Source organism: Sycon ciliatum, chromosome 9 (genome assembly GCF_964019385.1).
Source record: "Sycon ciliatum chromosome 9, ocSycCili1.1, whole genome shotgun sequence".
Taxonomy (NCBI): Eukaryota; Metazoa; Porifera; class Calcarea; order Leucosolenida; family Sycettidae; genus Sycon; species Sycon ciliatum.
The window spans coordinates 20,777,017-20,803,554 of NC_088651.1; the positions used below are offsets into that span (position 1 = coordinate 20,777,017).

General features: G+C 47.3%; 1 long non-coding RNA gene across 1 annotated transcript; it reads right to left on the reverse strand.

The window, feature by feature from the left end:
• LOC135824941 (uncharacterized) lies at positions 1–25,682 on the reverse strand. Its single transcript, XR_010554981.1, has 3 exons — positions 25,439–25,682; positions 5,625–5,719; positions 1–996 (listed from the first exon to the last, which is right to left on the reverse strand). It is a non-coding gene; the product is annotated as an uncharacterized LOC135824941 (long non-coding RNA).
• Positions 25,683–26,538: the final 856 nt, after the last annotated feature.

Below are 26,538 nucleotides of genomic sequence, written 5' to 3' on the forward strand. Positions count from 1 at the left end.
TTTCGCCAGGAACTTAACAATTTCATTCATCTTGGGCACCCTGTAAGAAGACCTTAGGGTCTGTTGGGAATGCCCAAGTAAGATAATAAAATACAATACAATACAATACAATACAAAAGATAAAGAAAAGCGGTTAGTTTTGTTTTAATAGAATTGTTTTGAACGTTTCGCGAAGAAAACCGTGCACACATGAAAGAATGAAACTACTTCAGTATCCTGTAAAAATCAGCTTGTACCGCAAGAAACAGGAGTATGCTGGTCTCACTCAAACTAAAGGTTATCTTTGAAAACCTACTTTGAAAAGCTATAACATCTGCCGTACAATATTGAAGAATGCATCAGACTATAATTTATGTTATACATGCATACAACAAACTGGAAAAATTTCCTTTCTCGCTACAATATTTAAAATTAATGACTGTTAGACGGGTGTAGTTCCAGTCCGTCTCATGGCCGTATCGTACGAGGGTGGGCAATCTTCTCGACTCTCGCCTCTCTCTACCACAATCACAGGAAACACGATGCAGATATCTTCGTCGTGGCTTGAGTCGTGCATGTCCGGATGTTCCTGTAGAGGGGAGGCGACTGGCCTGCCAACTGGTGGCTGCATGGTCCCGCCAGCAGCTTGTGCTACCGGCCGCGCAATGCTTGTTGTAGAGGTAGTGTGCGATGCCACTGGATTCGCTACGACTGTACTGACTGGTCTAGCAATAATTGGTCTGACCACTTCACCCTCCTGTTGAATTCTATTAGTGTCTTCAAGTTGTCCACGCATTCCCGATGCCGTACTCGCTTCGCTCCGTGCACCACGCCCTTGTCTGCTTGATCGGATAAGTGTGATTCCGCCTGCCAGCACGAAGAGACTTACAAGAAGTAGGAATCCACCTATACCAGCCTGGATGAGTTTGTCGTTGGGTAGTCCAAGCCCGAGTAGGACTGCCCCGCAAACTAAAATCAATAGCGCCAGTGCTAGCGTTAGGATTCCACAAACTTTGTCTGCATGAAAACAAAACAACACACACAAAACAACACAGTTGGAGACACTGAATGGCGCTCTGGGTTTACCAATAGCAGCCAGTCCACATTAGCCTGTAGCTAACGCCATGTACATGTACACTACATGATTATTATAAAGACTGACAAGACCTGAGATGGTGAGCCAAGTAAAACATAGTAAAATGGAATATAAACTGGCACAACATAATGATCGAGATGGCAATAAACAAAATCAGCTGAATTATTATTGTTTAGTGCCATCTTTAAATTGTTGTCACCTCGCCCCCTGTACTACATAATATTGGTAGAAAGAAATAGGACCAATGAACAACAAGTTACGCTATAATGTCCACTAACACCACAAGTTACTAAACAATCAGCTCATACGATAACATTGCACGATACTGACCCTGACAGCTCAGACTTTCAGCTCGTGCTTATCTTGATTGGGCTCACCTTCCCCTCCTTATGTTATTTCTGTAACTTAGAACCTTCCAACGCATATGGCCGATTGGTTTGCAGGCCTGCCGACGAATCATGAGGTCCCGAGTTCAAGACCCGCGCTGGTAGCAGGGAGCGTGTAAAAAGACTTTTTACGCGTGTTGAACTGCGCCGACACCCACGGTCAACTGGGTACTCACAGCTCGGAGTGAGAATAACAAGGATGCAGTTTACAGGGTTATGGGCCGTTACACGCCCGATTGGTTGAGAGACTAACCTCCTCTCCCCCGACTCACTTGTGAGGTCTGCATTCGCCACTAAGGTGTAAAGGCATAGTGGTGGCCTGCGGATGCGAAGGCTAGTTTGTGTCGTTCTGAACATTCAAGCGATGCCGACGCGGATCCCGCGAATATTATTATTATTAGAACCTTCCAACTTGGAAGCCTGTTAGAGTGCGCATCCAATATGTGCTAGACCTGTTAGCCAGTTAGTTGTACAACTGTCAGTACCGGCGGTCTGTGAAACTCTTGATGGTAGCATGCTTAAATTTCAAATGAAATTGTGATTCTGCTGTGTTTTATTGTGGTTGCCATGTTTATTGCTATGACGATCCCGTGCCGGCTCCTTTTCTGTCTCCGTCTTTCAGTGCTCTTTGCACTCTGGTGGCCTGTAGCCGACGTTTTGTTAGGGTGTAGGAGACAAATCTTCATTTTACCTGTTTTTGATAATGATAGCACATGATTATACATCGTTGTCATAATATGTTGGCATTATTTTTGGCTAGTTGCAACCGCAGCCCAATGGTCTGCTCCGTGTGCCATGTGATATAATTATGTGTTATCGCATGGTTGCTGCGGGCCTTATGGCATATTATTGCCCCTCGAAGTTATCCCTCAGGCCTATGGCCCTCGGGCTAACCTCTCGGGGCAATAATATGCCATAAGGCCCTCGCAATCATACGATAACATGCTACGTATAATTATTCATTTTGCTCGTGCTCCTGTTGAAAAGTTGGATTTCTTAGTTCCATGCAGTCTGTATTGACATCCACTTCAAAGCTCAATCATTTTATTATTGACATGATCTTCTGTTGCCTTGGACAAGTGGTCCTTTCATCATCAGCAGCCTGTTTTTATAGGGTAATAGGCTAAAAGCGTAAGTGTGATGGGTGGGTTTCATCTACACTTACATGTATTTTCAGAAATGCATGCACGTGGATATTATGCTTGTTTATGAGTTATGAACTTATGGCGTTCATATTTTCGATCAAGTTCAGATTACTTTTTTTGCGGGATCAACGGTCTTCTGAGTCCCATTCAATTAATTGCATGGATGTACTTTTAACTCGCAGGAAAATTGTTTTTATCATGCAAGTCACTTTTGAGATCTTAGGCTGCAACCTTACTAGGTACAAAATCACGTACAAACGGCATTACAGTAGAAATCGTCATGCCGACGCGTGCGAAATGCAAAATGCGCTTTGTAGGTTTTCAGCAACTGGCGCACCCATGTAGAAAACCACGTTTGTCGTTTTCGTCGTTTTCGCGCTCCATCTCCTGTGTACAACTTTGTTTTTGTAGATGGAGATGGATGGCAACCAGCTTTGCAGATGCTTCGGACTCTCTCTGTGATGCACTAGTCCTATGTGCTCGCCGTTTGGCTACCCAGTTCGTCGATCCGCTGGCCTTGGAGGCCTATCTCGCCTCCCGTTTGGTCCCTCTGGACAAGAACCCAGGGGTGAGACCGATCGGGATCGGGGAGGTAGTGCGCCGCATTATCGGCCGAAGCATCCTGATCGTCATGAGCGACGACATCCAGAAAGCAGCGGGAAGTTTGCAACTCTGTGATGGCCAGGATTTCGGCATAGAGGCAGCCATCCATGCCATGCACCAAGTCTACGCCCAAGAGGAAACGGAGGGCGTCATTATGGCGGACGCGGCCAATGCGTTCAATAACCTGAACCGCAATGTGGCCATCCGAAACATTCGCCACCAATGCCCCTCTCTTGCAGCAGTTGTGATCAATTCGTACCGGCGGCCGAGCAACTTGTATGTGGCAGGGGAGTGTATTCTGTCCCAAGAAGGCACAACCCAGGGGGACCCCCTGGCGATGCCTTTCTATGCCCTCGGCATCCTCCCACTTGTGAGAGCGGTAGCAACCCCGGACACCTGCCAGCAGTCGTCTGGTAGCAATTCGATCGTGGTGGGACAAGCTGCAGGCTGAAGGTCCGTCCTACGGATATCACCTCAATGCCCGGAAGTCTGTGCTTGTGGTCAAGCCACATGCCTACGACGACGCTGTGCGCCTCTTCGCTGATACTGGCATCCAAGTAACATATGACGGCAACCGCTACCTGGGTTCCGCTATTGGCACGCCCGACTACATCCACGGGTTCATCCAGGAGAAGGCCAATGAATGGTGCAAGCAGATTGAGACACTCTCATCCTTCGCTCGTACCCAGCCCCAGGCAGCGTACACTACTTTTGTTCGTGCTCTCTCATGCCGCTGGACATTCTTGTGTCGTGTTCTGCCGGATGCGTCCAGTGGTCTTGATCAGTTGGAACACGCCATTGTTACCAAGCTGCTGCCAGCCCTGACTGGAGAAGAAGTCAGTCTGGAGCTGCGACGGCTGTTTGCCTTCCCTTGCCGGGATGGTGGCCTGGGCATCGTCAATCCAACATCTCTAACAACCCAATACGCCTCATCCCGCGCGATCACAGCGGCGCTCACCACCAACATCCTCGACCAAGACTTCAGTGTGACGGAAGCTCTTGCCAGCGTTGCCTCAGCCAAAGCGTCACAGCGTGCAGATCACCGCCAGAAAGCGAAGACCGACATCCGTGGCTTCGCTGCCGACGCATCGCCCACTTTGCAGCACACAATTCAGTTGGCAAGTGAGCCTGGCGACTCCAGCTGGCTTACTTGTCGTCCGCTATCCCGTCATGGATTTGTGCTATCCAAAAGCGAGTTCCGCGATGGTTTGGCACTGCGCTATGGCTGGCGGCCTTCTCGCTTACCGTCAACCTGTGTCTGTGGAGCCAGCTTCACAGTAGCCCATGCCCTGACATGCAGCACCGGAGGTTTCCCGTCACTTCGACACAATGAGGTGCGGGACATCACTGCCTCGCTATTGAAACGTGTCGCCAATAGTGTCGCTATCGAGCCACACTTACAACCGCTCTCTGGTGAGCAGCTCCGCTACAAGACTGCCTCCACAGAAGACCAGGCTCGACTTGATGTTGCGGCGAGTGGTGTTTGGGGAGGTCGGTTTGAGAGAGTCTTTCTCGATATTCGGGTTTTCAACCCCTTTGCTCCCTCAAATCGATCTTCTTCCATCACCGCTTGCTACCAGCGTCATGAACGGTAAAAAACGGAGGCGATACGAACAGCGCGTCAAGGAGGTCGAGCGTGGAACCTTCATCCCTGTTGTTTTCGCTGCAACTGGTGGTACTGGTCGAGCTGCTGCCGCTCTCCTCAAGAGAATAGCTGCAATGGTCTCCGACAAATCTGGTGAGCCATACTCTGCAGTGATGGCATGGATCCGCTGCAGGTTCAGCTTCGCCCTTCTCCGTCCAGGCGTGGCTTGCCTGCGTGGTGCACGACGGCTGTATTCGCACCCGGAGGTGGCTGAGTCATCCGCTCGACTCGCTGTCTCGGAAGCTGCCATATAGCACTAAACACTTGTTTATGCCTCGTCATCATTGCTTTTCTCGTATGGTCCATGTATGTAACTACTGGTACTTGTTTTTATTGAATCACTGTGTTACTAAATTCTGCCCGTACAAGAGGCCGGTTTACCAAATTCAATAAAATTGTTTTGTAGCTGGTCGTCGTACATAGCATCAGCATCAGCATTGTTTTTGAATTTCCCGGTCTTTTCCAGCGCATGGCACACGCTTTGGTACGACAACGTCACGTGCTGGTCGCGCGAAAACGTCATCTATGCAGACCGAAAAGTGTAGTGTGGTTGCGTACCGACTTGTACTGAGATATGCATGAAAATTTGTACTGTGATTTTTACGTAGTGTGGTTGCGGCCTTAGCAGTGCTATTATTGCGACTTGTGGTTATGAGTTTCCTTGTCTTTTCTACACGACTGCACAAGTATATTGCACTAGTATATTGTTGTACATGTACTATACCTTAGTGCTGACACTGAGAGTGTCCAATTCCCGGACGGATACTTACTCGCCAAAGCCATAGCATGTGACGATGCCTATTCTGGTGACTCCACGACAGTCATCAATCTTGGCGGAACTATGTACGGATAGGTACATGTAGATCTAGCGAGTAAAATGTGCGTCAAGCAAAACACACACCAAAATAGATACATTTTCAGAATATGGAGCAGTGTGATCCGTGTATGCCTTCATCAGTGTGTTGTGTGTTGGGGGTAGGGGGGGGGGGGGGGGAGGGGAGAAGGATTAGAGGCAATTTTATACACACACATGTACATGTACATGTACATAATAAAGTGCGTCTAGGTGGATATGAAGTATTGACCCTAGGCCGGCGCAGGTCTATAAACCTCTTCACCTCTGCCAAGGTATAGGTTATGCGTGCTTCCTCTAGCTATATCTCATGTTTGGCATTCATGTGTTCTTTGTAAACATACAGAAGAAACAACAAAACACGGACAAAACATATGGCCATGAGTTCTGAAAATGTTTGTGGTGTGCGTGTCTTGTCCATTGGGATCTTCAACAGCTATTTCGGAGTCATTGTTTACTGTAGCTGGGTGGTGCGTATTGGTTTTAACCAGGCGCCGAGCTGGGAACCTGGTCTAAGCAAGAGTCACGTACACAGGGTGTGTACAAGTAAACCAGGTGAAACTGAGCACCATGAAATACATGCACACATAATGCTTTACAGTCCATTCATCGGAAACAGTCCCGCTGTCTTTTGAAAGTCCGATTTGGGCCGAATTGACGATCAAAAACCCACTTTAAATCTCAAATTACTGGGTTTGGGAGCAGCTTCTCCATACATTTTCCATGGCATACCTGTCCCAATTTTGTAAAATCTGGCTGAGTTTCGATGTCCCTGTTCTTGGACTTGTCTGTCCTCAAATGTGGCAAGGTGTAATTGCACGGGCCACACAATGCAGGATGCACTGTTGTTTTCACGATACCTACAACTACGTGCGGGAGACGCCAAAAAGTTAGGGTGCCAGTTTCCAATGAATGGGCTGTAACTGTGGCGATCGCCATTCTATAAAATTTTCATCGAAAACTGATAAGAGAGTAGCAAGACATCCGCTAAAACTCGCGCAAAGTATGCCTTGTATACCAAAGTGCCCGTAACTTCGGCGACCGGAGCACCGAAGAATGATAGTACAACCGTGGACACGCATATTGTTAGATTGACAGCATGACACTGTGTTTGGAAACAGTGACCTTACTACAACCTTCCGCGGTTTATCTAATACTAGTTTTGAACTAGTGTTGGGTTATATAAAACCGTGGACATGTACTAGGGACCGGCGGATTCTGCTCGAAAAGGTGGCAGATTCTCCTCGAAAAGCAGTGAAATTGGCAGAACCACACAAACCTTATGGTGGGCAATTCCTCGAGTTCTGCTCCATTTTTTTTATCCACATACCAAACACGCATGAAACTTTCCAGAAAAAGTACCGAATTCTGCCAATTTTTCTCCTGGCAGAATCCGCGGGACCCTAACATTGTACATGGGCTTGTAGCAGTCTGACACCTCTCACGATTACGTCACACCCGCACAGAAGCATTCGCAAGAAATAAATCACTCTCTTTGGCCTCAACTTCTTTGTTGTCCGGTTGGCCATTGCAGCCGTCGTCTTCGGCGACGTTAGACACGTAAGGCTCAACCACCGCTAAAACCAAACAGACAGACCTGTCTAGTGACAAGGGAGCGAATGTTGAGCGTCATAATCACTAACTTATGCATGAAAACATCTCAGGGCAAAATGAGACAGACTACAAGGAGGGTTTGCACAACACTAGTACATAACGGAGAGCACGAGAACAAAGGCGCGGCAGACGACTAAGCAAGAAAACATTCAACGCCAGATTTGTTTGTCCACCAAAAAATAAGAGAGAGAGAGAGAGAGAGAGGGGGGGGAGAGAAAGAGAGATAGATAGAGAGAGATAGAGAGAGAGAGGGGGGTTATAACGTATTAATGAAAACGTTTGCTATATCATATGCGGGAAAGTATATTTTATTCAGGGGAAGAGTCAGACCATCAAACTGATTGGATCATATGCTGCTCAACAGAGTTTCAAATTGTGTGCAGCATGACAGAGCAATACATGTATAAGAGCTATGACAATTGTTAACGTGTTTCTCTCCCCTAAAGAGCCCGCTAAGCATTCCATCGTGTAGGTCAGTTTGTATCTGAATCCCTGCAATTCCAACTCCAGAAGGGCTTTCTGCCGAACACGACTTGCGTCCTAGAAAACCGATTGGTGGTCCGTGGCGCATTCTTCATGTAAACTGGAACCCACCTTAGCTGCGGCGGCCCCCGCGACGTCCGCCCTCTCTGCCAGGCTGGCCTGTGGGTCGTCCACGGCGGCCGGGGCGGTTGCTTCCACCACCACGGCCCTCATTCGCGTTGTTTTCACCTTCTTCAGCGGTACTCTCCACACCAGGCTCTTGAGTGGGTCGTTGCCGACGAGGACCACCGCGTCGAATCTCTCCCGACTCATCAGTAGGGCGTTGACGGCGGGGCCCTCCACGGTGCGGGCCTCCACGACTGCGACCTTCTCCTGTTTCTTGTGTGGGATGTTCACCCTCTGTTTCACCCGTTGGGCGTTCGCCACGTCGTCCGCACCGTTTGCCCATGCGCTTTGGTCCATTGTTGGATCCCTCGACTTGTGATTCACCAGTATCACCACTGGCCTCCTCTTCGTTCTCGCTTTGATCACCATTTCCTTTCTCCGCTCTCTCATGCTCATGGGCATGCTGCTCTCCGGAAGCTATGTGCTTGAGAATGCATTTGAGTGGACGCGGCAAACCTCTGAGGATATTTGAAACGTCGGAGTCGCTCTGGCTGTGATGATCGATGAGAAACTGTCGAAGACAAGTCAGCCGCATTTTCAGCGCACCCAGGCAGTCACCAAGTGTTGAGTCAGCACCGCAGCTAAAGCCTTGCAGCGGGTGCTCTTCACTCTGGAAAACAGCGGGCATATTCTCTTCTGTGCCTGCACTTGTGGATCCACTGCCCTTCAATATGCATTTCAGTGGATGTGGCAGACCTTTGAGGATATTTGGACCGTTGGGGTTGCTCTGGCGGTGATGTTCGATGAGAAATTGTCGAAGACCAGTCAGCCGCATTTTCAGCTGACCCAGACATTCACCAAGGGTCGAGTCGGCATTGCAGCTTAAGCCTTGCAGCGGGTGCTCTTCGCTCTGAAGAACAGCAGGCATTTCCATTGCCGTGGCTGCACTTGCCACAAGGGCAAGGACTAGAAAACCCTTGATCATTTTCCAGATTTTGTTTTAGAGACTCACTGTTTTTGATCTGTCGATTACTCTGGTAGAGACTGATCTGATCTTCTCAGTGGAAACCCCTTCACCTTTATAGCACCCTGGTCGGTTTCGTCATTATGTGTTTACACGTGTTTCGCTTTATCGGCAATGTTGATGTAGCTGCTGATGCTTCTATGATTTCGCCGCGCATTGCCAAAAATGACCTGAAGACTGCGAGGAATGAGTTGCGATATTTTCATTTCCCTTAGATAGCCCGTACCACTGTGTGCAGCCTCTAGGCATCATGCTAAACTCTGCGTGACAGATTGCACCAGCACCCTGTCATCGGCCTTTGTCTATCCTCGTGACCCGTGTCACTTTGAACTAGCCACAAGGACATCGATTGTCATCCACTCGCCATCTGTCATGCAACATGGGGTGCTTATGTAAACAAAAACGTGTGGCTAGGTGCACGAGCAATGACAAGTTAGTCCACTCTTTTCTATAATGATGAAGTGCCGGCTCTTTTTCTGTCTCCGTCTTTCAGTACTGTATGCTCTCTGGTGGCCTGTAGCAGACATGTTGTTAGGGTGTAGGAGAAATATCTTCATTTTACCTGTTTTGATAATGATATCACCGAGCCATCGACTGTCATCCACTCACCATCTGTCATGCAATATGGGGTGCTTATGTAAACAAAAACGTGTGGCTAGGTGCACGAGCAATGACAAGTTAGTCCCCTCTTTTCTATAACGATAAAGAGCCGGCTCTTTCTCTGTCTCCGTCTTTCAGTACTGTATGCTCTCTGGTGGCCTGTAGCAGACGTGTTGTTAGGGTGTAGGAGAAATATCTTCATATTACCTGTTTTGATAATTATATCACCAAGACATCGACTGTCATCCACTCGCCATTTGTCATGCCATATATGTACGTGGTGCTGATGTAAACAAGAACGTGTGGCCATGTGCATGAGCAATGACAAGTTCGTCGACGCGGTCCTTGCTACTGGTCCATGTACTCACGTCCCACTAACGCCCTCTGGAGAGTGAGAACTGCGCCACATAGCCCGGCACGAAGTCAAGCGCAACGCAGCATGGAAAGCGCCCACGCACAGCACACCTACAAGTATTGACTATTGTACCCTTTCTGACCAACCTTGTCAGCATAATACGTGTACTGACCGGCTCCTCTAGCATTATTATTCTGGTGAATCTTACACTGCCAGATTGGACGTTCAAGTTTAATGTAAGGCTGGTTGGCAAGATGGTTTCGCTCATGGCATGGCTTTACCACAAATATAGATGTTAGGAATCGTCGTCCCACGGGGTTGAAGCAATAACCTAAAATCTGCCATCAGATCTCATCGCGACACTCAAGTCTTTGAGGGTTTCCCCACTACGCAGTACCAGTATTGCAGAATTCTTCCTGGGTGAGCGCCGGGAGTCAAAAAATGCACATTAGAGGCCCTGCGCCTGTACCTTTTGCCTGCGTGCTGGAATCCATTGGCATTCACATTCATTGGTGTCTTAGAAAACACTCAATGAATGCTTTGAGAAGCACCAAGATCCTCAGACCACAATAAGAAGTCACGAATCTGGTACAGATTCGCACAGTGCGCTTCCATTATTGATGGGTATAGGCGCAAGAGATGGATCGACAACATCAAAGAAGACCTCAAGCCTCTGAATGCGCCGATTCAGGAATGCTTCAACTTCGCCACCAACAAGAAACTCTTGTTGACGATCACTGACGGATGCATAATCCCGTATGATTATTTTGTTTATACATGTACGGGCAATATGCGTGTCGTCTATCTTGTTCCAAATTAATTATTTCATTACATGTAGTAGCGTGAATTATGTGACTGTCCCTGTACTGTCTTAAAACAGCCAACTTTGTTTCATTCTTCTCCTATATCCGTGATGATGCCCTCCAGGGTGAAAATCTGGACAATTTGTACTTGGTGTAGCCAAGGACCGTTTGTGTGTTGCGAATTGGGTGTATAATAATAATAATAAACACAGCTCGCATCTTCCCTGAACCTGTTAGACAGGAGCAGAGTCGACGCATCTGTCAACAGTGTCAAGCCAAGTTAGTCTATCTCCTGCAGCTTGGGTGTATAGGGCTTGAAAGTGCTACGTCACAGCATAGCAACAATTTCAAAAAATCAAAAAACTGGATCCACTTGGATCCAGTTTTTGTATGGATCCAAGCACATTTCAAGCCGTCTTACTCACAGCAAGGTGATGTAGCCAGTGAAACTGACTGATTTGGCTACTGGGGGTGGGGCTACAACTGGTGGCGAAGTAAAAGTCGGCCCTGCATACGACACGAGTGGGTTGCTATGCACCCACATACTGAGGCAATAGCAAAATCACACCTTAGTGGACCCAAAATAGAAATCTGATGTCAACTTACTACTCCCTGGCCGTTTGTGACGTCATCACTTTCAAGCCCTATTGAAAACAGGGCAAGACTACAGTGGACTTTCAAAATTCTTAAATAAATTTGCGCTCTGTTCATATTATATTAACTGGTTTGAGGGAAAGAGACAAACGGGAAAAGTCTCTGTTCATATTATTATTATTACTCAATCTGCGGACTGAACTGTTTCGTCCTTTGTGGACTCGTCAGCGCAGCACAGATTATTATTATTATTATTATTCAGGTTCGGCCTCATTTCCTCTGTGCTGCGCTGACGAGTCCACAAAGGACGAAACAGTTCTGTCCGCAGATTGAGTATTTCGCTCCTGCTCTTGTAGCAGTTGAGCACTCTTGCGTGGGGTAGTGCCTTTGCTGTTTGCTTTATGCAGAGCTCACTGACTTGTCAGCTTGAGCACTCTGGCAAGGTACGTTCGGGCCTGATTGGAAATTTTTATTTCCATTGCTATCAGGTTCGGCCTCATTTCCTCTGTGCTGCGCTGACGAGTCCACAAAGGACGAAACAGTTCTGTCCGCAGATTGAGTATTTCGCTCCTGCTCTTGTAGCAGTTGAGTACTCTTGCGTGGGGTAGTGCCTTTGCTGTTTGCTTTATGCAGAGCTCACTGACTTGTCAGTTTGAGCACTCTGGCAAGGTACGTTCGGGCCTGATTGGAAATTTTTATTTCCATTGCTATCAGGTTCGGCCTCATTTCCTCTGTGCTGCGCTGACGAGTCCACAAAGGACGAAACAGTTCTGTCCGCAGATTGAGTATTATTATTATTATTACTTCGAAGTATAGTCGATATGGTGGCCGAAATTAATGCGGTTTTGCAGGCTCTTGAACGCTCTGTTCATTACTTGGACTTAACGTAACCGTGCAACTCATGTATCAGTGCCAGGCAGCAAGTTTTCTTCGCTATTTTCCAGTTTGCATCTTCCCCTCAAACCAAAGGAAACAGTCCTGTATAATGTTCTAACACTGTTAATGAAAGTCTGTTACCAGGTAGGCTCTAACTTAGAAGCAAACCAGGACAATTTTTGATTGCAAAGCAATGCAAAAAATAACAAATGCATAGTAGTTGGGTCATTCATGCCTGAAACAGGCTGGTACATATCCTTACGAGGTCATGAAATTTACATGTGGATAAAAGAATTGTTTCAAGGGTTGGGAGAACTTCAAATTCAAGAGATCAGTCGAACTGTCTGAAAAGAGAAACAATTGTCTGACCTAGCAGGACTCTCCCCGACTGATCCTTTGGATAAAGAAAATTTAATGGTGAAATTATTCGTGAACAACGAACAGTGCATGCGAAAAGGGATGATTTAAAAAAATTGTTTCCATAATAGGGTCACGTGATAGTCGACACTGTTTCATTGATCACGAGAACGCTTGATGGAGACAAACGAGAGCTATCTTAACAGTTGTTTTTTGCTTACTGTCTACCGAAAAGCCATTTCAGAAATCCGGGTCGGCGTCCGTTGCCCTCTTCGCTACTGTCGGCGCCCTCTGTACTGTCAACATTACTGGGCTCCTCTGTAGAAGGTGTTCCGCGTCTTTGGAAACCGAATGGTCGTCCACGACGCCTTGCTCCTTCTTCATCAGAACCAACCTCGCCTGTTGGACGCTCACGACGTGGACCACGGCGGCCTCCACGACGTCCACCCTCTCCTTCAGTCTCGCCAGTTGGTCGTTCACGACGCCTCGCTCCTTCTTCATCAGAACCAACCTCGCCTGTTGGACGCTCACGACGTGGACCACGGCAACCTTCACGACGTTCATCCTCTCCTTCAGTCTCCCCAGTGGGTCGTTCACGACGACCTGGCCTGCTTCGTCCACCACGTCTCCGTTCTTCAGTGACGGAGCCCTCCTCGACACTGCTCGCCTTTGCAGTATCCTTTGTAGGCCTCTGGCGGCGGCGTGGACCATCTCTAGCCATATCTGACTCGCCTGTAGGACGCTCACGGCGAAGGGGACCACCACGTCGACCACCACGCCTTGATTCTCGTTGTCCGCACCATCATCGTTGCTAGTCTCACCATCCTCAGAGGTGGGTCGCGGTCGACGAGGGCCGCCACGGCGTCTCTCCCCCATCTCATCAGTAGGGCGTTCACGGCGGGGTGCTCCACGTCGTGGTCCATCGCGGCGACGTTCTTCTCCTGATTCTTGTGTTGGATTCTCACCCTCTGCAGTAGAATCATTACCACCTCCACGACGACCTCCCTGGCGTTCCTCGGTCTCACCTATTGGGCGCTCTCCACGTCGTCCGCCTCACCTGCCATTGCGCCTTGGACCGTTGTTGGTTTCCTCCGTCACTTGTGATTCAGCAATATCTCCACTGGTTTCTTCTTCATCCTTGCTTCGATCACCGTTGACTTGCTCCGCCATATCGTGCTCTTCGGCATGGTGTTCTTCGGAGGCAATGCGCTTCAGGATGCATTTGAGTGGATGCGGCAGACCTTTGGAGGATATTTAGAACGTCGGAGTCGCTCTGACGGTGATGCTCGATGAGAAACTGTTGAAGATCAATCAGCGCCATTTTCAGCTCACCCAGGCATTCACCAAGGGTGGAGTCAGCACCGCAGCTAAAGCCTTGCAGTGGGTGCTCTTCACTCTGAAGAACAGCGGGCATTTTCATTGCTGTGGCTACACTTGCCACAAGGGCAATCACTAGAAATTCCTTCATTATCTTTTGGTTTTTTATTGGAGTCTCGTTCTTGATTTTGCTTGTTAAGGATGAACTGAACTTCTCAGCGAAATCATTCCACTTTTATAGCATGTTGGCTGGTTTTATTTATAAATCCGCCTTTAGGTTGACCATGTCTTTCCTCTTCATGGGCGATATACTGATTTCGTTGCTTTGAAATTCAACCATACTAGCGGTTTCTGGCTAGTATCAGTTCTATCACACTTATCAATCGTCCTTATTGGCGTCACGCCATCGTGGAATAAAAGAATATAAAAAACCGAGATGTTCTCGACAGGGTATTATGTCTTCTTTCAGTATCATAGTTCCCGATGTTTTCAGCCTTGCAACGTCTATCCTCTGTTTGTACAGATTTGTACCACTAGTACGCACTATGCTGAACTCGTAGTTTGACAGATTCGAAAAATAGGCTATTCACGGATGTCATCGGGCAGTATCAATCCTCCCACACCATCATGGTGTCACAGTGACGCTTTCAACCAACCAGAGTGACATCAACTGTCATCTACCTGCCTACAAGGCTACAGCCTGCATCTGCGCTGCACTACTATTCCCAGCTGATAAAACCAAACAAGAAAATTGTTTCTGCGTGCTTTTACTAACTGTCGAATTTGGCAGCACAGTTCATTCAAACACGGCCTAACGGTCAATCAGTGCACGTGTTTAGAACAGGTCTACACAGCCTGGCACGAAGGCAACAGCAACACTACAAGACCAAGCGCCCACGCAACACTTCACACAGCAGTGCCAGCACAGCACACGTACCGGTACTTCGTTCTATAATCTAGCATTCTGCACTGTCGTGAATTTGTGCGCTGCCAGGCACCGCAATCATTTACATGATTGTATCTGTCGATGCGTATTGATTGAATTTGTTAACTTGAATAAAAATCTGGCAAAGCCCATTTCCTTTCTCACTAATGCTGTATGGTAGTCGGCACCTAATTCTAGGATTCATTTTAGACGGCAAACACACTGTGCCTGTTGAACATATTCTGCGTTGCGAGCGTTGACAATAAAAATATATTATCATGTCTGATTTTGAATCCACGGACAATACGTCATGTACATGTAACATGGAACCCGCGGATAAGATAATAATTTTGATAGTCAAACACTTTAGGGCGATGAACTACAGTATCTACGCACTCTCAGAACTGAAATTCCTAATCCAATGCTTAGGGCCGGTTGGAATGTCTTGGCATGATCAAAATAATTATCATCCAAGCACGCCTGGCACGTGACTGTCAAAGGCTCAATGGATACTTGAGGTACCGGTATACCTGGCATTTCATGGCAGGGAGGGTTTAATAGTAGGAAGTGCGTGTGCTACATTGTGCTTGGTAAGTGTTGATGAATAGCGTGGGTGCTTTCTCATGTGGTGTTGCTCTTGCCTTCGTGCTGGGCTGTGCAGCTCTGTTCTAACTACTGCACTATTATTTTCCGTACTTTCGGTGCATCTGATGCATACCTAAAATTTCAATCCACCGAACATACACTAACACATATACTGTATGATATAATCCAATAGGGAACTGTTTCTCTGTAGCTACACTATCTGTGCAACTGACCTGGCCTTTTGCCCTCACACCGAAAATATTGAGTAACTCAAATTTCTGAAATTAGAGTATCCGGACTCATGCCGTGATTGTGACTTTGACGGTCATTACAGCCAAGCGTGTTAGTTGACACTCCGCCATCAGTTTTTAGTTTTGTTTTTATGAGTCAGGGATGTTGACTATTGTGCAGTATACGCAGGGTGTATGTACTACATTGTGGTAGATGACAGTTCATGTCACTTTTGTTAGCTCAACGTGGCACGGTGCAGTGGGAGGATAGACAAGGTCGCATGGCAGTAGTCATTAGTCAATAGCCCACTAATACTCTGTCAAAACGTAGGTGCTCAGCGTGATGCGTTGTAGCTGCACAAAGTGGTACGAGCCGTCATTAGGCGTTCCAGACTATCAACATCGGAAACTGTGTCACAGGGCGAAGCCGTCATATTCGCGAGATAGCTTCTCGTGTATTGTGGAAATCAATATTGTAATTGCAGGGGAGGGGGGGGGAAATGTGGCAAACACACATGCTGATGAGTGGATAAAACCAACCTGCGTACTATAAAGGTCGAAGGATTTCGCTGAGAATTTCAGTTCAACTTTTACAAGCCAAATCAAAAGATCAAGAATATCGAGCCTCCGAGAAAGAAACTAGAAGATGATCAAGGAATTTCTAGTGCTTGCTCTCGTGGCAAGTGTAGCCACAGCAATGAAAATGCCTGCAGTTCTTCAGAGTGAAGAGCACCCACTGCAGGGCTTTAGCTGCGGTGCTGACTTCACCCTTGGTGAATGCCTGGGTGAGCTGAAAATGGCGCTGACTGATCTACGGCAGTTTCTCATTGAGCATCACCGCCAGAGCGAATCTGACGTTCCAAATATTCTCAGAGGTCTGCCGCATCCACTCAAATGTATTCTCAAGCGCATGGCCTCCGAAGAGCAGCATGGCCATGAGCATGAGGGAGCGGAGAAAGGCAACGGTGATCGAAGCGAGAACGAAGAGGAAGCCAGTGGTGATACTGCTGAATTAATAGCAGAGGGACCCAACAATGGACCAAAGCGCAATGGCAGGCGCGGCGGAAGACGGAGAGAGCGCCCCACAGGTGAAACAGAGGAGCGTCAGGGAGGTCGTCGTGGAGGTGGCAGTGATTCAACAGCAGAGGGCGAGAATCCTACTAGGCGAAGGTCGTCGCCGCGGAGGACCACGCCGTGCAGGGCCCCGAGGTGAACGGCCAACTGATGAGTCTGGGGAGAGACGTCGTGGTGTACCTGGACGACAGAGGCCTACCCAAGAGCCCAGTGACGAGAATGACGCTGATGAGAACCAGGGCCGAGGTGGTCGTCGAGGTGGTCCTCGTCGCCGAGAGCGACCTACAGGAGAATCTGACATGGCTAGAGATGGTCCACGCCGTCGCCAGAGGCCTACAGAACATACTGCGGAGGAGAGCAGCGTCGAGGAGGGCTCCGTCACTGAAGAGCAGAGACGTGGTGGACGACAGAGGCCAGGTCGCCGTGAACGACCAACTGGCGAGACTGAGGAAGAGGATGGACGTAGTGGAGGCCGCCGTGGTCCACGTCGTGAGCGTCCAACAGGCGAGGTTGGTTCTGATGAAGAAGGAACAAGGCGTCGTGGAAGACCATTCGGTATCCAAAGACGCGGAACACGGTCAACAGAGGAGCCCACTAATGCTGACAGTACAGAGGGTGCCCAGAGTAGCGAAGAGGGCAAAGGACGCCGACCCGGATTTCTGAATTGGGTTTTTGGTAGAGAGTAGGTGAAAAACACTTATGAGGACAACTCTCATTTTTCCCCATCTAATATTCTTGCGATATTTTAAGCTGTTTCGTTTATCACGTTATCCAACTTTTTATACAGCCTTCAATGTTCCTACCTAAAATTGAGGCAAATGAGCACTGTTACATCCTGCCGCATAAATTGTTCCAATCATCCGTTTTCGAATACTTCAAGTACACTGTTATTATGACGAATAATTTCAATGTTTCATTAAGCACATGTAGATTTCATATCATTGTAAAGATAAGCACCTCCTTTTTTTGACGTACCAATGCAGCGACCACCATGAATTTATACCTTCCTACCTTGTTTTGAAACTCGAACACAGTCGTGTTTTGCTTCTGATTTCGCGCATACTTAATACATGCAGTACCAGTCCCAGTGCGTGAACCCTGATTTTTTTTAATACAAGGCCACAACTTCATTTTTTTGCAATTGCATTAAAAATACAGTACTATTTTCATTGGTTTGAGAGAAAAGGGCAAAAGGGAAAAGGGAGAAGAAACAATACTGATTGCCTGTCACCACCAGCATTTGTACCAGGGACGGAACCCTGATGATGGAGGTGCTCTAACCACTAAGCTATAGTGTAGCTGTAACCCAAGCACTGATTGTTCAGCACTTTGTGCAGACTAGGGACCGGCGGGTTCTGCTCGAAAAGTTGGCAGATTCTGCTCGAAGAGCAGGGAAATTGGCAGAACCATACAAACCTTATGGCGGGCAATTCTTCGAATTCTGCTCGATTTCTTTATCCACATACCAAACAAGCATGAAACTTATGAGAAAAAGTACCGAATTCTTCCAATTTTTCTGCCGGCAGAATCCGCCGGACCCTAGTTCAGACTTCGAAACTCACGACCAGAAAGTTGTGAACCGACGCACCAACACACTCCAAGTTCTCCAAGTCATAACATGTTGTTCATTGGTTTGAAGGAAAGGTGCTAACGGGAAAATTACAGTACGTTACTATTTCATACCAAAAATATCCCTTTGTTGCTTTGTGGCAGTTCACTGTTTTTCTAATGAAATTATCACCTTGAATTGGGGAGATGATATGAAATGGGGAGTGTGGATGGGGTGTGCGTTTAAGAGTGTGGACAGGCATGGTACGTAGAAAGGTCATGTTGAAATTGGCATTATAAGTTTATATCAACTTTTATACTCAATCTACGGACAGCATGCTGTAACTAGTATTTTAGCTTGAATGTGAGACTCAGAAATTCAACTCAAAAATCCAAATATGTGGCTCATGTACATATTGGTTCGCTTTCCGTACTTTGAAGTACATGTACTCGAAGTAGATTACAGCAAAGTGTAGTCTCCATTTCGTTCGATGTAACCCACTTTTTCACTGCTTGTCAACACCATAGCTAATATGGCTTTTTCAGCGGTATGATTAAAATCAGGGAAGTGTGTGTTGCTCCATACATGGGAGCTCGTGGTTATCCTGCCGACTTGAATTCTCACTTGACTGACTCACGACTGCCATCCAGAGCCCCCGAGAAGTCCATCGAACCGTCCACTCGGCAAACCTGCAAGAAAGCACCACTCGCCTGGTCAATACACAGTGTTTTAGGGAGTTCACCCCTCATCAGTTGCGCCGCAAGTTGAGTAGGCTGAGGAAGACTTTGCGGGAAGAGCACCACTTATTGAGCAGGGAGTGGTGATTTCCTTGCAGGTTTGCCAAGTGAACGTTTCGATGGACCTCTCGAGTGGTCTCGATAGCTGTCGTCAGTCAGTCAAGGGAGAATTCAAGTCGGCAGGAAAACCGCGAGGTCCCATGTACGGAGCAACACACACTTCCCCTACTATCACCGAAGTAGCACTAACCTCCTCTTCACATTTATTATTAAAAACAGTTATAGTTTATATTGCGGTACCTGCTTGGTGTGGTGTACCCTCACCACATGTCGAATGCCAAGGTGTACGCCTCAACGCGACAAGGCCCAGTCAGCACTACCTGTCGCACACGTCGGCTACTCTGGCTGGGCCATGTTGTTCGCGAAGGACGTAACTCAGCGTCCTACCAAGCACTGGAGATGGCAATTAATACCCGGGAAATCAAGCGCCCACGTGGCCGACCCCATCTCAGATGGATTGACAATATTAAAAATGATCTAAAGCACGCCAATATTGATATTTCTGACTGTTTTGAACTGGCTCTAGACAAGAAAAATGGCCGATGCTTGTGGAAAAATGTGCTGCGCTTGCGTAGTTGTTCTTACTGCGATACATTCTAACAATATTTAGATGCCTTTTGTCGGCTCTTCTGCCTGGATTTCGTTGACAGATCCGTTAAGCCCATGGATCCTTCCATGAGTGATATGCGAACTGTAACTATTATTATTATTAGTATTTATATAACAATGCCCAAATGTTAATGTTTGGCACTGGCCCGGGGTTATAGAACATCAGACGCGAAGAACGGACATGCAGTCCATACGGTTCTAACAACATTTACCAGAAAAGAGCCTTTGGTTGGGACTTCATCTGTTATGGATTAGGCGGAACATGCTCACCGACCTACGACAATTTTTCAACGAGCATCACCGCCAGTGCGACCAACGCTCTCCAGGTTGTCAATATCTACATGTTCTTCGCTCATTTGTATTCTTATTATTTTTGATGCTGTATCGGAGTCGCCATGTCATTCGCTTCATTTCAGCCAGTCCATATAGTTTACATGCTTAGACTGTAACATGGGTGTGCTGTGCTGTCAGTGTTGGTAATGTGAAAATACCCATGTTGAACTTGGAATCCGCGGATATTGTACATGACGTTAGGGCACCGCTTAAGAGCTGCATCTGCGCCTTCATCCAATAGGATTGTGGCGTTCCTGCGGATGCGGAAAACCCTTTGGCCAAGTCTCACGCGAACGGTTTTTCTTTCTTTTTTAGGGAAATGCTCCAGAGTAGCTACTTACTCTCAAAACCTGAGATTCATACTCCACTGGTAGAGTGCCGTACATCTACGTGATATATACCATTATTATTAAATTAGGCGACCATGCCTTGCGTTCGACTGGGATCGTCCAAGGTTCAATGGATACTTGTGCAAGTTGTGGTACCTAGCAGCGCGCACAATTTCCAACAGGGACGGATAGTACGAAATACCCGTACTGCATGTGCCAGGTGACGAGTTGCGAGGGCGCTTTCCCATGTGACGCTGCTCTAGTCTTCGTGCTGGGCTGTGTAGACCTGTTCTACCTGGAATCCGTGATCCTAACTGAATGAGTGGGTGCATACAGGCGTGACAGTCTAACTTGTCAGTTGACACATACGTCATGCGTTTCTTGCTTTTTTTATCAGCAAGGAATAATTACATGTATTACAGCAGTGGCACAGCATATGTACAGTCATGTAGATGACAGTTGATGTCACTTTGGTTTGTTCGAAGTGGTACGGCGCTGGAGGATAAACAATATCTGATGACACTAGTCAATAGCCGAGTAGCAACTCTATCAAACCTAATAAGTTGCTGCACAAAGTGGTACGAGCCGGTCAATATGTGTTCCGCATCTGATAATTACCTCTGGCCGTCAGCGAAGCCATCTGGTTATAGAGATCACGTGACGTGAATAGTGAAGATTGTTGCATCAACATCAACATCAATATTGCAATTGCAGTGTCAGGGGAAAAAGTGGCAAACACGCATGCTGATGAGAAGATGAAACCGGCCAACGTGCTATAAGCCGGATGATTTCGCTAAGAATTTCAGTTCATTCTTTGCAAGCAAAATCAAGAGATCAAAAAGATCGAGCCTCTAAGAACGAAACTATAAGATGATCAAGGAAATCCTAGTGCTTGCTCTTGTGGCAAGTGTAGCCACAGCAATGAAAAGTCCCGCTGTTCTTGAAAGTGAAGAGCACCCACTGCAAGGCTTTAGCTGTGGTGCTGACTCAACCCTTGGTGAATGCCTGGGTGAGCTGAAAATAGCGCTGACTGATCTACGACAGTTTCTCATCGAGCATCACCGTCAGAGCGAATCTGACGTTCCAAATATTCTCAGAGGTCTCCCGTATCCATTCAAATGTATTCTCAAGCGCAAAGCCTCCGAAGAGCAGCATGGCCATGAGCAAGAGGGAGCGGAGAAAGACAACGGTGATCGAAGCGAGAACGAAGAGGAAGCCAGTGGTGATACTGCTGAATTAATAGCAGAGGGACCCAACAATGGACCAAAGCGCAATGGCAGACGCGGTGGAAGACGGAGAGAGCGCCCAACAGGTGAAACAGAGGAGAGTCAGGGAAGTCGTCGTGGAGGTGGCAGTGATTCAACAGCAGAGAGTGAGAATCCCACGCGAGAATCAGGCGAAGGTCGTCGCCGCGGAGGACCACGGCGTGGAGGGCCCCGCGGTGAACGCCCCACTGATGAGTCTGGGGAGAGGCGTCGTGGTGGTCCTCGACGACAGAGGCCTACCCAAGAGCCCAGTGACGAGACTGACGCTGATGAGGGTGCACACAACGAGAACCAGGGCCGAGGTGGTCGTCGCGGTGGTCCCCGTCGCCGAGAGCGACCTACAGGAGAGTCGGACATGGCTAGAGATGGTCCACGCCGTCGCCAGAGGCCTACAGAAGACACTGCGGAGGAGACCAGCGTCGAGGAGGGCTCCGTCACTGAAGAGCGGAGACGTGGTGGACGACAGAGGCCAGGTCGCCGTGAACGACCAACTGGCGAGACTGGGGAAGCGGATGGACGTCATGGAGGCCGCCGTGGTCCACGTCGTGAGCGTCCAACAGGCGAGGTTGGTTCTGATGAAGAAGGAACAAGGCGTCGTGGAAGACCATTCGGTTTCCAAAAACGCGGAACACGGTCAACAGAGGAGCCCACTAATGGTGACAGTACAGGGGGTGCCCAGAGTAGCGAAGAGGGCAAAGGACGCCGACCCGGATTTCTGAATTGGGTTTTTGGTAGAGAGTAGGTGAAAACTTGAAAACGTATGAAGATAACTCTCATTTTTCCCCATCTAATGTTCTTCTGAGATTTGAACCTGTGTAGTTTCTCACATTCATCCAATCCATTTCATAGCCTTCAATCTCCCTACCTAAAATTGAGCCAATTGAGCACTGTGATATCCTGCCGCATAAGTTGTTTCAATCATCCTTTCTCGAATACACTGTTATTTTATCACGAATAATTTCACTATATTTCTCTATCCACATGAAGATTTAATACTCGTGAAGATTGGAAAATCCTTCGTTGATGTACTGAGTAATGAAACGATCACTATGAATTTCTGATTTCTTGCATTGTTTTGAAACTCGAACACAGTCGTGTCCCCTGAAACTATCCCCCCGGAATTGATTAAGTGATAGGAAATGGAGAATTCGGTGTGGGTGTATGTGATGAGTCATTGTACGCAGAAAGGACATTTTGAAATTTGCATTTACATTCTACATGCATAATAACTTGTATACTCAACCTACGGACTGCATGCTGTAACTTGTAGAATTATACCTTAACTTGATTAGGGCCGGGTTCCACTGCGGCTCCGTGGCTCCACTGCTCGGCGGCACTTGGCTGCATGCAGCGGAGCAGCTCGGTTCCACTGACACCCGCCATTCGCGGTATCGGGGTCCACACTTTTTGATGACGTTTCACCTGCCTGCGCGCGCGAAATCCAAAAGATCCTTGTGTTCTGGCCTGCGCAACGAATTAAAATTTGAATTTTAAAATTCTGGCGTTCAAAACAATGCAAATTACGGGAAACAGGTCGAGCCGCGGCCGCCGCTTGCAGTTTTTGGTCAAGAATCGTAGCGAAAGCTCGCGGTGAGCCGCGGCCTCGCTGCTGGAGCTCGAGCCGCGTTCACTATGGTAGTATGGAGGTTTAGTGACTTTAGTCCCACGTAATCCGTGGGTACTTTACGTGTGTGTACCACGTGATGCTCAGTGACCCACGTACAGACGTTTTCTGATTCACGACATACCGTGTATGGAGGCTCACCCACGTGCCGCCAGAACGTGGGTGAAAATCAGAATGGAGTGCATTGTGCAAGCTGTGAGGGTGCTCAGCTGAAGAAGTATCCGAAGTACGAAATCAAAATACTGGATGAGCTTCTTAGGCCCGTGTAGCTTGTGCCTGCCTGATGGTTCATGTATATTCTTAGGTCTTTAGGAGATTACAGCTGAGTGTAGTTTTCATTTCGTTCGATGTGACACTCATTAATTTTTCACTGCTTGTCAACACCAGAGCTAATTTGCCCTTTTCAAAGGCATAATAAGAAGAGTTATATTATTTTACACCTATGCCCAAATGTACTTCTTGTGAAGTAGATGTTTGGCACTGGCCCGCTTTCTCATGTGGCGTTGCTGTAGCCTTCGTGCGTGGCCGTGAAGACCTGTTCTATCTGGACTCCGAGATCGTGACTGAATGAGTGGGTCTTTACAGTTGTGACAGTCCAACTAAGTTACTTGTACATTTCTTGTTTTTGTTTTTATCAGCCAGGAATATACATGTAGCTAAACAGTGGTAGGGTGTATGTACATGTACATGTAGATGACAGTTCATGTCACTTTGGTTAGTTCGGTATGTTGTGGGATAGACAATGTCTGCTGACACTAGTCAATAGCCGAGTAGCAACTCTATCAAACGTATTAACTTCCTGCACAAAGTGGTGCTAGCCGGTCAATGGGTTTCCAAAGAACGAGACCACCTTCTGGCAGGCAGGCAGGCACAGAGGGTTGGTCTAAGACCATGGTTGAGAAACGAGAGGTACCAGGTTCAAGTCCTCCTTGGAAGCGGAAGGATTTTTCCAACCGTGCTGAGACCCACAGTTAATTGGCACCTCGTCGTGGCCTGGCATGAGTAAAGCATGTGTGTGGCAAATGGGTTTTAGGCCTTTGGCCTCTGGTTGGTGGATCTGATGTATCCTCCCCCACCGTTTAGGTGCCGCATCTGACGCCTGATCATGGGGCGGTGGCGTTCCGCGGAAGCGGAAAGGTGGTTCTTGACCAGGGAGTTGTTCTCGACCCGCCCAGTACGCGGAACCTTCGAATTATGATTATTTTTTAGACCACCTTCTGCAGAGGAGCACTGAATTTTGTTTTTTTTCGGTTCACTTGGTTTCTCATTTTAAACTTTATCCATTTTATCAGAAGACATGAAATGGAGAGTGTGGCTCTTTGGTGGAGTGTAAGATTTAAAACACGTTTAGGAAAACTCTCACATTTTCAAGTTTAGTTGTCCATGATTATAATACTAATAAAACTGTGATGAGTAGTACTAGGCCCAAACATTTGCTTTAATCATTTATATTTTTATATTTTTTACAACATCTCAAGACGCGGTGGAAACACCGGCCAATGTTAAGAGAGTGGGTGAATGGCCAACCACGGCATATCATAATAATATTATGGCTCGCCCTGTGATCATGAATCACTCTTACAAAATTTCTATCCACGTGTAAATGGCATATTCTCGTAACGATCTTTACCTACTTGTTTCAAGTAATATTGGTACCACAGCACTGGATTAAAACATTTTTTAAACTTTATTTGTATCCCAAAAATGTCGTTTGTTGCGCTTATTTTGCGCGTTTTTTGCGCTTATTTAGCCTATATTCCCTGCTTGATACCAGACCAGAACTGTATTCTTTCATTTGCCTTTGAAAACGGAATACAGTACTATCACACCAGATAATATCTGTGTTGATTTGTATCATTGCACTGGGTTTCTCATGAAACTATAGCCTAAAATTGGTGAGATATTCTGAAGTGGAGAGTGAGGGCATGTACACGTCCATTTGGAGGGGTGGTATGTAGAAGTGTCCATGCTCATGTTTTAACTTGGGTGAATGCTATGTGCAGTTTCCAACTCGCTTGATGTTACACACATTTGTCAATGCACGTCAACACCACAGCTTTTATGCTCTTTACGGTGGCATGCCCAAGAGGCTGCTCCATATGCACCAGCTGTTCGAACTTACTCTGTATCGCATCAACCAAGCGCCCCTGAGTGATACCGAGTAACTAACGGTAATAATACATGTAACACCATTACGGTTCGTCTCAAATGACAGAGTCACATAAAACCCTAAGATAGTAACTGATAGAGGATCAAGGTCATGCAACTGGGAGCAGAACTTACCTTGCGCGAATGCCACTCTGTCACCACTTCTCATCTAGTCCCGTAGGCTCTATCCAGTGCCTTCAACGTAAGATTGGGTAATGCATTAATAACAACCTAGTCAGATATCGGCGAGCGATTCAAGGAAGATGCTCTGGGTCTAAACAACAGTCTCCCTCAATTGTAGACGCACCATATTCCCATAGCACGAGAGAAAGAAACCTGATGGTAGGCTACAACAAAGGCGACGAACTGTAAGTGTGAATTTGTTTCTATTTTTTTTTATTTCGAAGGCATTCAACCTGTAGTGGAATGTATCTGGATTACTACTTACTGTCGTTCGCTTCGAGCTTGCACCTAATGCTAACATCTGCTGAACACATGCGCGAGCTCCGATCCCACTTGAGCTGGTAAGCCGTATGAACTTCCGCTAGATGCATCCTCTTGTCCCGCAAATACTGTTTTACACCCGGTTCTCCTGCTCAAGCCTTTACCAGCTGCTGCATCTAACGCCAAAGATATGCATAGCCGTGCACATGAATGTACACATTACATCTATGGTGACGTACATCCTTCAGCTCTCAGTAGACCCTGTCTCCGGATTAGTCCACAGTCTATGGTCTAAAGCCTGGCCGGTGTTGATCATTGCCATAGCTAACGTATTGAACGGTACTGGTCAAACGCTTTCAGTCCACTAAGCTCTAACCTGTTTGAGGTTGGGTTCGTTTGGCCTGCACGATCGTGCATTTACTAAATCGTGCATTAAACTAGGCCTATTGAGGATTTGAGATCCGGTTGAAACGGCGATGCGTGGTATAGGTGGTCCTAGTTGATCCTAATCTTAGGTCACACACTCTAGTCGGCTTCAAAGTTAGGCAACACTATTAGGAGGACTTTCACCGAAGAAGTACAGGTTCCTGCACGAGTACGAGGGCAGTACCGCGGAATCCAGCCCGCGCCGCGATAGCGGCAAGGGCTGGATGAACAGCGGTACTGGCCGAGTATGAGTGACTGGATCGTGTTTCCCGTGTGCACCCAAGCCAAATAAAGAGATACATGACAGACACACCTGCATTGTGTTTTGTGATTGTTTTCTGGTGGACTCTACAAATTTTTGTAGT